This window comes from Pecten maximus, chromosome 4 (genome assembly GCF_902652985.1).
Source record: "Pecten maximus chromosome 4, xPecMax1.1, whole genome shotgun sequence".
Taxonomy (NCBI): domain Eukaryota; kingdom Metazoa; phylum Mollusca; class Bivalvia; order Pectinida; family Pectinidae; genus Pecten; species Pecten maximus.
Window position 1 is genome coordinate 52,374,078 of NC_047018.1, and position 12,534 is coordinate 52,386,611.

The following is a 12,534-nucleotide window of genomic DNA, read 5'->3' on the forward strand; positions in this document are numbered from 1 at the left end:
GTTAGTGTTTTGTTAGAATGGTTGTGTATGCACAATATACATCTTCTTTACGATGTTGTATCGTACTAGCAACTGTTGTTGGTTTACTACATTCTGATGGCCTGATTAGTTTGTGCTGTTACGGATATATATACTTCATTTCTGTAGAATTTATTATAGAAGACCAAGTGTTTTTTAGTTGATACAATTATTAAGTGTTCAAAATGTTTCTGAATTAAGTAAGCTAGGAAAATTCCTTTATTTAGCGACAAAACAACGTTGTAACGCCATTTAATTGTTTAATATACTATATGTCAGTCTATTTATAGCGAACATGAACTATTGTGTACTGCTATAATGAGATTATGTTCATTTTTATAATATATAGTAATACTAAAGTGTACGTATATATATATGTGTATACTAAGCGTAATGGACATGTACTTTAGTAATTGTGTATTGTGTCATACTATATTACATTGTATTGTTTTGTAATGTCTCTCGGATGTGTTGAAAAACACAAGGAAATAAAAAGAATTGAGAATCTATGTATAAATCACAAAACTTTATCTGTTGTTCTCACCAGTAGTGACCAAGTCTAGTATCATAATTGCTTATTAGGGGCCACGGTGGCCGAGTGGTTAAGGTATCCCAATACTTTATCACTAGCCCTCCACCTCTGGGTTGCCAGGTACTGACCGTAGGCCGGTGGTTATTCTCCGGGTACTCCGGCTTTCCTCCACCTCCAAAACCTGACACGTCCTTAAATGACCCTGGCTGTTAATAGGACGTCAAACAAAATAAACCATAAACAATAATTGCTTATTAGCGTATCTTCACATAAGGATTAAGATTTAAAATAAGGAATCTATTTCCATTTCTAACACTAAAACTTCTGTTTGAGAGCTCTGGCATTGATGTACGTTTAAATGCCATCCATCACGCGCTACACTTATCAGCGTATCAATACAACACAAACCGGAACTACAATATCCAGGATAATTAAGTTTAACGACTAATTATTGTGTCTACATTATTTGATATAAAAATATGCCATTTCCGCATTACGTTGATAATAAAATGATTAACAATTTTTTTTTTTTAATTGGTCATGTACTATTTTGTTTGGCAAAAAGCACGCGACCATGTTCCGGCTGTTCCAACGACTGACAAAAAATCTGCTGACTATCGGTAAGGCGGGCATTATGAATTTTAAATATGAATTATAGCATTTGAAAAATAACAAAGGCAAACGGAATGTAAATATAAGCGTTGAACTGTTTTTGTATGGTATTTATGATCTATTTGAATGTTGTTAGCTTGCAAAGCTCTGGCATTCATATGTCGATCAATTGTAGATCATAAATACTATACAAAAACAGTTCAATGCTTAATTATGATATTGCTTATGATTTCCTGTGCCTTACCAGTACCTTTAGACTATGTACTGTAGAAAGTCTACTGAATATTGAGATTCCTTTAGTCAGAAACTAACAAATCAGATTTTTTATTACATGTACATTTTTTTCTATCATTAATATTGTATATTCCAAATTCATAAATTTCATATATTTATATTTCATTATTTCCACAGCTATATTCTGGTAACATCAACATGCTAAATCAGGTTCCTAATACAACACTGCCAACAACATGTAATACATTGTCAAAAATTACACCAGGAACCACCAGTTTAAACGGTCCCCAACAAAATAACACAAAAAAACTCATTTACATCATTTATTAAAATTCTTTAAAATCATGCAGTGTAATCACCTTCTTCACAGTTCCTTAAATTACAAAACCTCGTGTACAGAGTTCTCGATATCATCATGAAGGATATCTTTTGCGACCCAACCTCGACGCTTGCGTCGTTATGTTTTACTAGTTACCTTATACACTACTCCACGCTCAGGTATGGGTCAACCTGGAGTCTTGTGACTTACCGCACGTGCATTTCGAGGTATATAATTAAATCTAGTTATACAGCTATACATCTTAGTATCATACGACAGTCTGGCATAAGCTTAATGTACATTGTATGTAGCTGGCTGGCCTTTTCCTTCTCTTTCACAGAGTCAGGTATGTAGTACATTACCCCGGGTGGGGTGGCATTTTTGTCTCTCAATTATTGGCATGATTTTGGTGGTCTTTTGCCGTTGTGGGCATGTTATAGTCGTGGTATTTTTGTGTACATTTATCCCCAGGGAGGGGCAGAGGTTGATATTTTTCATACAAGATATAGGCCGGACGCACGGTTTGGTTACGTTAGCATGATGTGTATAATCTGTCATCATGTTTCACCTTCTCATCACTTTTACATTCTAAATATAATAAAATATTGAACTTTATAAACTGTGTTGTCATTTCATTGATCTGTAGCCAGCCATGAATGTCGAGACATGACCAGAGAGGTGGCGAACTAGAAACATTTTACTAGGTTTACATCACTATATTTACATTCTGTGTTGCATTTGCCTATGTGTCGTTTGTAAACCAAATTGTATTCATGAGACTGTATGTACAATTTACAGTGATTCGGTCTGTGTAGGAATACAGCTCCAAGTGTTGTAGGTTAAAACAATGGTCCCCAGTTACATTCGGTCTAGAGAGCTTTGAAATGATAGCATTTATTTACAGAAGCCACAACGAAAAATAAAGCAACGTCACAAGTTATGAGAGTGTTTTTTTTATAATTAGAAAAATGTAGTCAACACGAAATTACTACATTCTATTTATCTGTCACCCAAATTGAATTCATATCGACTGTATACTACCATTTGGTAACAGTTCAATGCTTATATATTTGTTTACTTTCATAATACTTTCTTAGTTATTTCTGGTATGACTGGATGATTGAGGTTCATTGTGTAATATTTCAATTTGTACTCAAGTTGGACTCAATGAAACTACCAAACTTAATCTGTTTCATTTGCTCATGAATTTGACCAGATTAACACTGATTAGTGCGTATGAATACATAGTTAAAATCCTTCCGCGGAACGATTTCACTTTTTCTACATCGTTGTTATAAACATGGAATAATTATTAAAATTATCAGATTTATAATGTATTCTTGTATTTTATGAAAAACCAGATATGCTAGATACTTCTATTTTGACAAAATAATGCTGTTTTTAATCCTAAAATAGCGGACTATCAACCGACTAGACATGCACAATCCGGAACTCCTCGGGCTTTTCCGCATTTGGACTTGCACAAGCTTCGAGACATTAATATCTAGACCGACTTTTTATTAGAAAAAAAAAACAAGCAATTGAAATATAAGGATTGAATCTTGGTTTGGTCGATTTCATGGGGTCATGAATTGAGTTGCTCTTGAGACAAATTTAATGAACTGCTCTTTCGCAGTTCATTAAATTTGTCTCAAGAGCAACTCAATTCATGACCCCATGAAATCGACCAAATCAAGATTAAATCCTTAATTTAAGGCATTGCCAACAGTTTAAATTGGTAAGGTACATAACATTACTTGTATTGAAGCATATCTGAACAGACTGTACCATAATGTACCTTATGCAAACACCGTATATTTGTGATTTCCTTAATATCACTCGTTGAATTAATGGGTACAATTATTGATGGTCAACTTATTATACATATATACATGTATGTCATAACTCTTCAATACTATATATGTACACCTATCAACTTCTTAATACTGTAAGCTATATATAATTCAACAATGGTACATCTTTATCTAAATTGTTCAATACATATATATACTTTATTTCTATTAGTCATTAAACATTGTTTCAATATATATACATGTACGCATTTTCTAAAATGTTATTATGTATACCAAATCATTGTCACCCTTGATGCTCTTCTCAAAAAAATGATATTGTGTTGCTGTAAAACTATATCTATAATTGATGTTTTTTCTATGTATTTCATGTACTTATAATATGCAAAAGGTTGAATAAAAACTGAGAAAAAAAAATTCTAATTTGCCTTTAAATTTGATTGATTCTAAATGGCAAGGAGTTACAAAATGTATATGTGAAATCCTAAATTAAACAAAGATCAGAGTATTAAAATAGCGTTGTCTATACTAATCTTTACTAGTGTAAAAGTAGAGGGTATAAGGTCTCTTTACTTGTCAGACTAGCGGGAATTTCCATTTAGCCTTGTGATAAGATGTTTGCCATGAGAGCAAAAAATGGTCACTAGTCCGAAACTCGGGCAGGGTGTTCTCCATTACTCCCTCCTATTACACTAGTGATAATATCGATTGGCGTATATGAGCATTTTAACGTATATTGCTGTTGTCCTTTCACGGGTTTTGTAAAAAAAAAATTAAAAAATGAAATATATATATACATAACAATTGAACTTATTGTTTGAAGCACATTGATATCGTAAGCGGGCTGAAGTTAGCAGCAAATTCGTTATTGGGTATTCGAATAACGAGTCCGCTGCCAGTAGTGGATTTGGGGGGATTCATTTCTTTATATTTACATTTGATCCGCAGTTCCCCATTGACACAATGCTAAGAGGCAGTAGCCAGCATACGCCTATAACACCCAGCGCCTCAGGCTATAACACCCAGAGGGTCATGTGACATTAAAAAAGGCGGGATGTTTTGTGTGTTGCTTTAGTTTTTTTCAAAGTTGACGAAAATGGTAAGACAATGTAAATATAAGTATTGAACAGTAGTTTTAATGTTGTTATAGTCGATATGGCAGCAAGATGTATGGTGAGCAAATGTAGCATGGAAACCCTAACTGGTTCCCATGTCATTTGCCCACCATATATCTTGCTGCCATAACGACAATAACAACATTAAAACCGCTGTTCATTGCGTAATGTTTCTTTTTTGACATTTTGACGTTGGATTAAGATAAGGAATCTACTCCAGCAGTTGATTGAGGTTCAGTTTCTTGTGTACAGGCGGTATTTACCAGCAGCGGATTGGGGATTCAGTTCTTCATATTTACTTCGAATCTTTTCTTACAGTTATGAGTGGGGATTTGAATTATTAATCTGGTTGATACAATATAAATGTAGCTGAAAACCACAATACAATGGGAAATAGTTAAACGTTCCAAGCGGCTAGAAGCCATCACATGTTACAGCATACTAACAGCATTCTCAGAGTGACGACAAACGCCAAGTTGGAATATTTTTAGTTGATTTTTTTTTCTGTCAGTTATTTGGTCGTATAGATACTTTTTCCAGTCACAATACATAAAAATATCGTTATTTTTCAATATAACCATGCGTACTCTCCTTGGCCCCGATGAAACAATTTTAAACACGTAATTGGCTTCTTTTGTTCTGACTAAAAACAGTAATAATAAGCCAGTCGAATGCTAAACATGCTTGATGTTTTGTTTTAATTCATCATCTTATGGCTACTTCCTGTCATCGTACTTTCGTCTCCATACTTCACAAGAAAAAGTACAAAAGTAATTTAATATTCCACGTTCATATTTTTAAATTCAATATATGCAAGACATTTTTCTTACATTGAGAAAAGTTATAGATACATATATATAATCTAATTTAAGAATAAATTGTTCTAAAACGGTCCACAATTTCCTTATCATATGATTATATATTATCATATTAATGTTTGAAAAAGGCATAAACTTATCACCATGACGTCACAGGCGAAATTTCTTTTCTTTTTTTAAGCCCATGCCCGTGCAATGGAATGTCTTTTTTCGGTTAGTGTTATTTTTATTCCTCGCACGTTTAAGGTCAAAGAAGCGTGGAATGTTAATTGCGGTCCGTCCGTCCGTCCGTCCGTTCGTCGGTCTGTCACACTTCATTTCCTTTTTCAAAATAAGGCACAATCCTTAAATATTATTGAAAAATAACATTTTAACTTCTAAGCAAGTTCATCAAGTCCCCTTGAGCTGAAAGGTGGTAGGAATATAAAGGAAATAGAGTCAAAAAAATAGTCAAGCGCTTGTGTAAGCGGTCGTAATACTGATATCACAAGCCGGTCTACGTGGAGATGGTTCGTTTTCTGAAACGTGTCAGTTAGATTCAAGATGACGGAAGCATGATTCTTCCTTCATAAAAATATAAATTTACTTAAAACATGGCAGACAATGTTCTGCCATAAGTTTTACGTGATGAAGTTGTATGGTGACTGATTACGACCATCTCTGTTAGCGCTTTGGCGTGTTGGCGAGGTTTGAAATACGCGAAATTGCGACTAAATCTAGTGTTGTCGCGGTTCGACAACGCAGCAAAGCGGACATCAACAAGCTAGTGGTAAAATTCAACGAATTAATAACACTTGTAACAGTACTATATCAAAAACATATACCTGCAACAGTACTGTCTATATATATATAGTAGTGCCGTCAAAATTAATTATACTTGTATATTCTGAATTAAGAAAAGCATACATCAAAAAGTATTATTATTCTCGTCCAAGTGTTTATAAACTGATAGAATTATTTTCCAGTAAAAGTGTTAAAACTTTGAATAGATTGGGTAAATTTTTGTTACATGCCTCTGCAGAAAGAAAAACTCTCCTCGTAAGTAATTAAATTAAATATGTTTTGGAAATTAAGATCACAGTTTTCATATATAGTGTTCTTGTGCATTTTTAGAAAGTATGTTACTTATATTGAATAATAATTTATTTCTTTGTTTTCATGGTAAATACTCAAATGTGATTGGTCGAAAAATTCTTTTCATTCTTCTATGAAAGAAATTCTGAGAATGGCGCGAAAAATGTGACGTCACTATACGACAATTGACGTTGCGTATTGATTTGAGAAAAAGAATCCCATTTAAAACCAGTAAAATTGTACATAAAACATGTTTTAAATTAGAAAATCATTTTCAAAAATTAATTATAAGCGTTGATGTCAATTTTTTTTTAGTTTCATCGGGGTATGAAACAAATTTTGTTTGCAAACTTCTGTAAGAATCCGCTACGCGGATTCATACAGTTTGCAAACAAAATTTGTAAAATTTGAAAAATTTCGAAATCATTATGTAATTCATTATTATGTGTCGTACTCATATTTCTTGTGTTTTTTCCTCCGCCATGTTGTCATTCAAGATGCAATATGTATACTTATTATATGAATATTGTGTTATCCTATATGCTGTGTTGCATTTGGAATAAATAAATTGAAATTGAAATTGTAGCAATAACACTGATAAGAGAGTGTGCTATTTCATTTATGTGGAATCTCTGGACACTGAAGATTTTTTTTTTAATTTCCCCTTGATTGCGATGATAAGACTAATAAGTGTGCGACTCTTGAAACACGTTATACCTACACAATGTGTTTTTTTCAGTAACATTATATCATAACTGCCCATAATTACGTATGTGTACGCTATCATTGCCTCCGAATCCCCTCTTGAAAGCAAATCTCTTTGATCAGTGATTATTTGTCACTGTATTGATTAACCCTTATAGTGCCGTAGGGCCGATTTCGGCCGATCTTCTGGTTTCCAGAGTGCCAGAAGGCCGATTGGGCCGATCTTTTGGTTTCCAGAGTGCCAAAGGGCCGATTGGGCCGATCATAAGGATTTTTAGAAGTAAATGTTTTTAATTGAATTGAGATTCGTTTTCATTGACCTTATACGGGAAATCGGGTAAATCTTAAAATACCGGACGTCATTTGATGACGTCATTATGACGTCACAGACGTCATTATATTATGACTTGCATACATACGTCGCAGTTATTATACATTGTTTCCTACGATTTGATTAAATAAATCATTTGTTCAGGCAAAGATTACGTAAAAATACGCAAAAGCCATGAACATATTATTTTAATCAGATTGTACTTCCTTTAAGTGAAAGATATCTAAAATTAATCTATTGATCTATTGATATTTTGTTTAATCAGATTGTATACATATGTTTTATTTTCATGATTTATTATACTATGTTGTTTGCTATCGTTAGATTATTTTGTTCTGTTTATACAATCTTCTTGACATGTAAAATAATGTTTGAGGAAATGTGTGCCTCTTAGGAGACATCCATCGAACCCGATATCGTGTCTGTGAGAATCGGGTCACAAAATATTTATCGGATTTTACATAAATAGTTGTTTTGTTTCGTTAAATACATGGACGTACAACTCACGATACTCGACCATTATACAAAATGTACCCCCGGTTTCACACAAAGAATTACTGTGACCTGGTGTAAACGTACATGTACTGTACATATTTTAGCGCGGCAGTAACTGAGTTTAACTTATCATGTTGCAACTCTATACTTATGTATTCATTGATGCGCTGAAATATAGAGTTCATTTAATATGTGTATTATTTTAATGTTTTCCTATTAGTTATCATTTTAGGTGCTAAAATGATGTGCAGTATTTGTTCTTGTTGTAATAAATACTTCTTCAGTAACTGGAGACGGATTTAATTTTGGAAAAAAATGAATCTCAAAACGATACCTGTATCATTCAACGTCCAAAATTAACCCAGGCAAACTACAAATGTAATTGGAAACACTGTCATAATGTATAAAATTGTTAAGTGAAACATGGCATAATGTCGTACATGTTTCTCCAAAACTATACGGACGTATTATATGGGTATCTCTAAGGCGTCTAGATTTCACTAGTGCCATACAAATATTTTTCCGTGAGCGTATATAATTATCTAGTATCAGTGCCATACAGACAGCCACAATGTGATTGGCTGCTCCATCTGTCATTTTAGCAGAAATGAGGAATTTTCTCAACACATCGTTATAAACTGCGATATCATAAGTAAGAAATTGTTTTGTTTTCAAATATTTAAGGATTAACATCAATTATTTTTTCTGTTATACAGTCATAACAGAAAAAAACTGGAGTGTACTCTAAATAAACCGCGAAGCGGTTTATGAAGAGAGTACACTCCAGTTTTTTTATGTTATGACTGTATAACAGAAAAAATAATTTATGTTAATTCTTATAATTTAATTTCGTCTTATACACACCAAGATATTTCACTTTCTTTGGCGAACTCTTTTCTGTGATAAATTATTACGCAACGTCATCAGCCAATCAAAAATGACGTTACATTTCGCAACGTCAAAAATTTTGTTATGGAGGTATAACAAAATTATTTCAGCCAATGAAAATGCGTGTTTCATACAAAATTAAATTATATAGAAATAGCAGGGATAAGGAATTGAACCCTTTAATTTGGTATCCAAACATTAACATTTTCACTTCTTGAGAAGGTCGGGAAGACTCGACTAACTATCACTTCCTAACTCCCCCTCTCCCCTTCTTTTCATGCCATTTTCTTATAATTACAAAAACAACTTAATCCAAAATGCTCCATTTATCCATATACTATATAAATATATATATATAAAAAAAATTCTAATCGATTAAGTATAATTGAATAAACTCTCTCTCTCTCTCTCTCTCTCTCTCTCTCTCTCTCTCTCTCTCTCTCTCTCTCTCTCTCTCTCTCTCTCTCTCTCTCTCTCTCTCTCTCTCTCCTATAAAAATACTATTTCTGATATGTCAATTATCATATTTTCGTTTCTTTATCACATTTTTAAATATTTGTTAATGCCATCATGTGACTATGCTATTGTTTATCATTGTGTTGTTATTATGGGAGAAGTCGTTTATAAGTTGGTAAAACTTGCTGACTAAGCCCTTTGTCATTTCATGTCAATGAAATACATGTATGTTTAAATTAAACTAAACATTTTCACACGAGATTTTTTTCATCATCATTGTTTACAAATGTACATATCTTTCCGGTATCCTTTAATGTATAGAAATCCGTAAAAAATATAATTTCACTACATGTAGTAAAATGTTATTATTAATATCCAACGGTAGATTGTAAGCCCGGTCATCAAATTTGTGCGCTAAACTACGGGCCCAACAAAAATAGGATTTGATTTAGTATTCCGTCCGTTTAACAGTCAGAATCATCTACGGACGTGCCAGGTTTGGGAGGTGGGGGTAAATCAGAATACCCCGAGAAAAACCAGCGACCTTTGATCTCTACATGGGTTTCGAACTCGCGACCTAGAGGTGGAGAGCTATGTGTAAAAGCACGCGGCCTCCGCGGCCCCAGCAAATTTGATCATCCGTTACTAAACAGGGTTACTCTATTTTACATGCCAAGAAAGAGTTTGCTTTTCCATCTAACGACAGACAGTGATATACACGTAAATATATAATTATTAACTATACCAGAGAATATTCCATATTACTTACATACTTACTTAAAACAAATAGCGATCAAAGAGAACATCGTATAGTGACAAAATTATCAGTTTTTGTAAAAAAAAAAAAAAAAAAGGTTATTTGGCGATGAATTACTACTGTGAAAAACTTGATTTCAAACACCGTTAAGACTAAAGATATCAACTTCAAATACATAATACGTTGCTACACTAATCCGTTCAAAATCTGCCCTGCAGGTAGGGCGTAAGAATTGTACCTGCTGCCCCCATTGCATGATCGTAACAGGCGACTAAATTGTGGACTTATCTTTTCTCTTCTTTCTTAACAACTTTCTTCTTCCTAATGTCTCCCTTGACAATGCCTCACTTTTGGCCTTTGGTTGAGCGTTCGCCCCTGTGAGGAAGGCTTTGGGTTCTGTCCCCTAGCCGAGACATACCAGAGTCTTTAAAAATGGTAGTTGCTACTCCTGCTTAGCGCTCAGCATATTTGGAGTGGGACGACTGGTTCGCCCGTTGTCAGTATAATGTGACCGGGTGGGGTGTTCTGCTGGATGTCTTCGGCAGTATGCTTCAGTGAGGTAGCACTATAAATCGGCAAAAGTTCCGGCCTATCACAAGGAGACTTAACACGAACATACCGCAGCCTCCCAAAACACACATACGCACTCACCACACGCATGCATGTCGCACGCACGGGAGGCCGTCCTTAAATGACCTTAGCTGTTAATAGGACGTTAAACAAAATAAACCAAACCAAACCAAACCAAACCAAACCGTTCAAAATAAGTAACACCTTCCTATAATATCTTTTATACAATCGAAGAGAACCGGTGTGTACCGATAAATTGCTTTTTAGAAGAAAATTAACCGGTGACGAAATTGATGGCCAGTGACCAAATTGACAGCTCTAGAAGAGAGTATTTCATGGATCGAACCATACTATGTTTGTGTATATGTAAATATAACTGACCATGATATGTTTTAAGGTCCCGCCATGAAATGGGTTGTAGGTGGGGCTGAGGCATACAGTGCTACCTATAATCGTCCCGCTTCAAACTTTTGTTCTGTGTTATTAATGCTGATGAAACTTAGTGGGTGGCATGATAATGTGACATCATACTTTATAAAAAATACGGAATTGCATTCAAGATGACCACAAATAGACTACTTTCATATGGAGGCAGGGGCATTTTTGTCTTACAGTCATCTCTAGTTTTCGATAAAATTGAGTGGTAAATATAATGATCTGCAATACTAATGTCCCCTAGCTCTAGTCTGCGAATTCATTCGCAATAGTGGTTGGCCGACTTTCCTGGCCATATGTGAAAAATAAAGTTTGCAAACACGGTCTAAAAGGCACATCAAACATATTGAACAATAAAAAGTACAGGCTTGAATTGGTCATTGATTTCCAACGTATCGGACGGGTATTTTCTACTCTAAGGGTTGGCATGTTTAAAGGTTACTGCTACTGCGTGTGTATGGTAATTGGTTCCGGAATAAACTACAATTACAGTATTAAAACTTGTGTTCTTGATGCATATTGTAACAAAATAAGTTTATGTTAAAGTAACTAAATTGAAGTTGTTTAAAATGTCACTTGTTAACTGAAATACCGACCTGTTTCACATCGGATAAATTATATAAGTTACACATCTCTGACGTGATTACGCGCGTGTATGTTATTGGCAAATCGTACGTCATTATCTTTGACGTGACGAGAGCCAGCGGGCTATTTGTTGTATGTCGCGTCATGGAATATTGACGTCATCAATATTGTAACGTCATATTTGGCAAATTCAAAAATCCGGCAGTGAAAGGGTTAATCGGTCTCCCATGCCTGTATAAAGCTACATAGCTCCAGTCCACTTACATTCAAAGGGAGAACGAAGATGTCTGACAAAAGAAACAGGTGAATATTATTCTCATTAAGGAACTGATGAATTAACTTGGTCTTCAGAGGAATAGGTCTACGTTTCAATAGTTTCGATAAAGCATCGGGTGTTACCGTTCATAAACGACTGGTCTTGATATCATTGCACTGATTCAATCTTTATTAATGTAAATTCTATATTTTGTTAATACTGCGCCCTCGTATTTTCATAAACAGGCAAATGGTACAATGTCTTTAGATTTACCTAGCTTTCCTTGTCCTAGAGGGGTGCTATATGGTACAATGTCATTAGATTTACCTAGTTTTCATTGTCCTAGAGGGGTGCTATATGGTACAGTGTCATTAGATTTACCTAGTTTTCCTTGTCCTAAAGGGGTGCTATATGGTACAATGTCATTAGATTTACCTAGTTTTCATTGTCCTAGAGGGGAGTTATATGGTACAGTGTCATTAGATTTACCTAGCTTCCCTTGTCCTAGATGGGAGTTATATGG

The 12,534-nt window shown here is 34.4% G+C and overlaps 1 protein-coding gene across 1 annotated transcript in view; it reads left to right on the forward strand.

The window, feature by feature from the left end:
- The first annotated feature begins 11,983 nt into the window (after positions 1-11,983).
- LOC117326387 (translation initiation factor eIF-2B subunit gamma-like) overlaps positions 11,984-12,534 on the forward strand; it is a 68,994-nt gene continuing 68,443 nt past the window's right edge. Inside the window, exon 1 of the mRNA XM_033883135.1 lies at positions 11,984-12,058. The gene's annotated coding sequence lies outside the window, so the exon portion shown is untranslated. The remainder of the gene's footprint in view (positions 12,059-12,534) is intronic.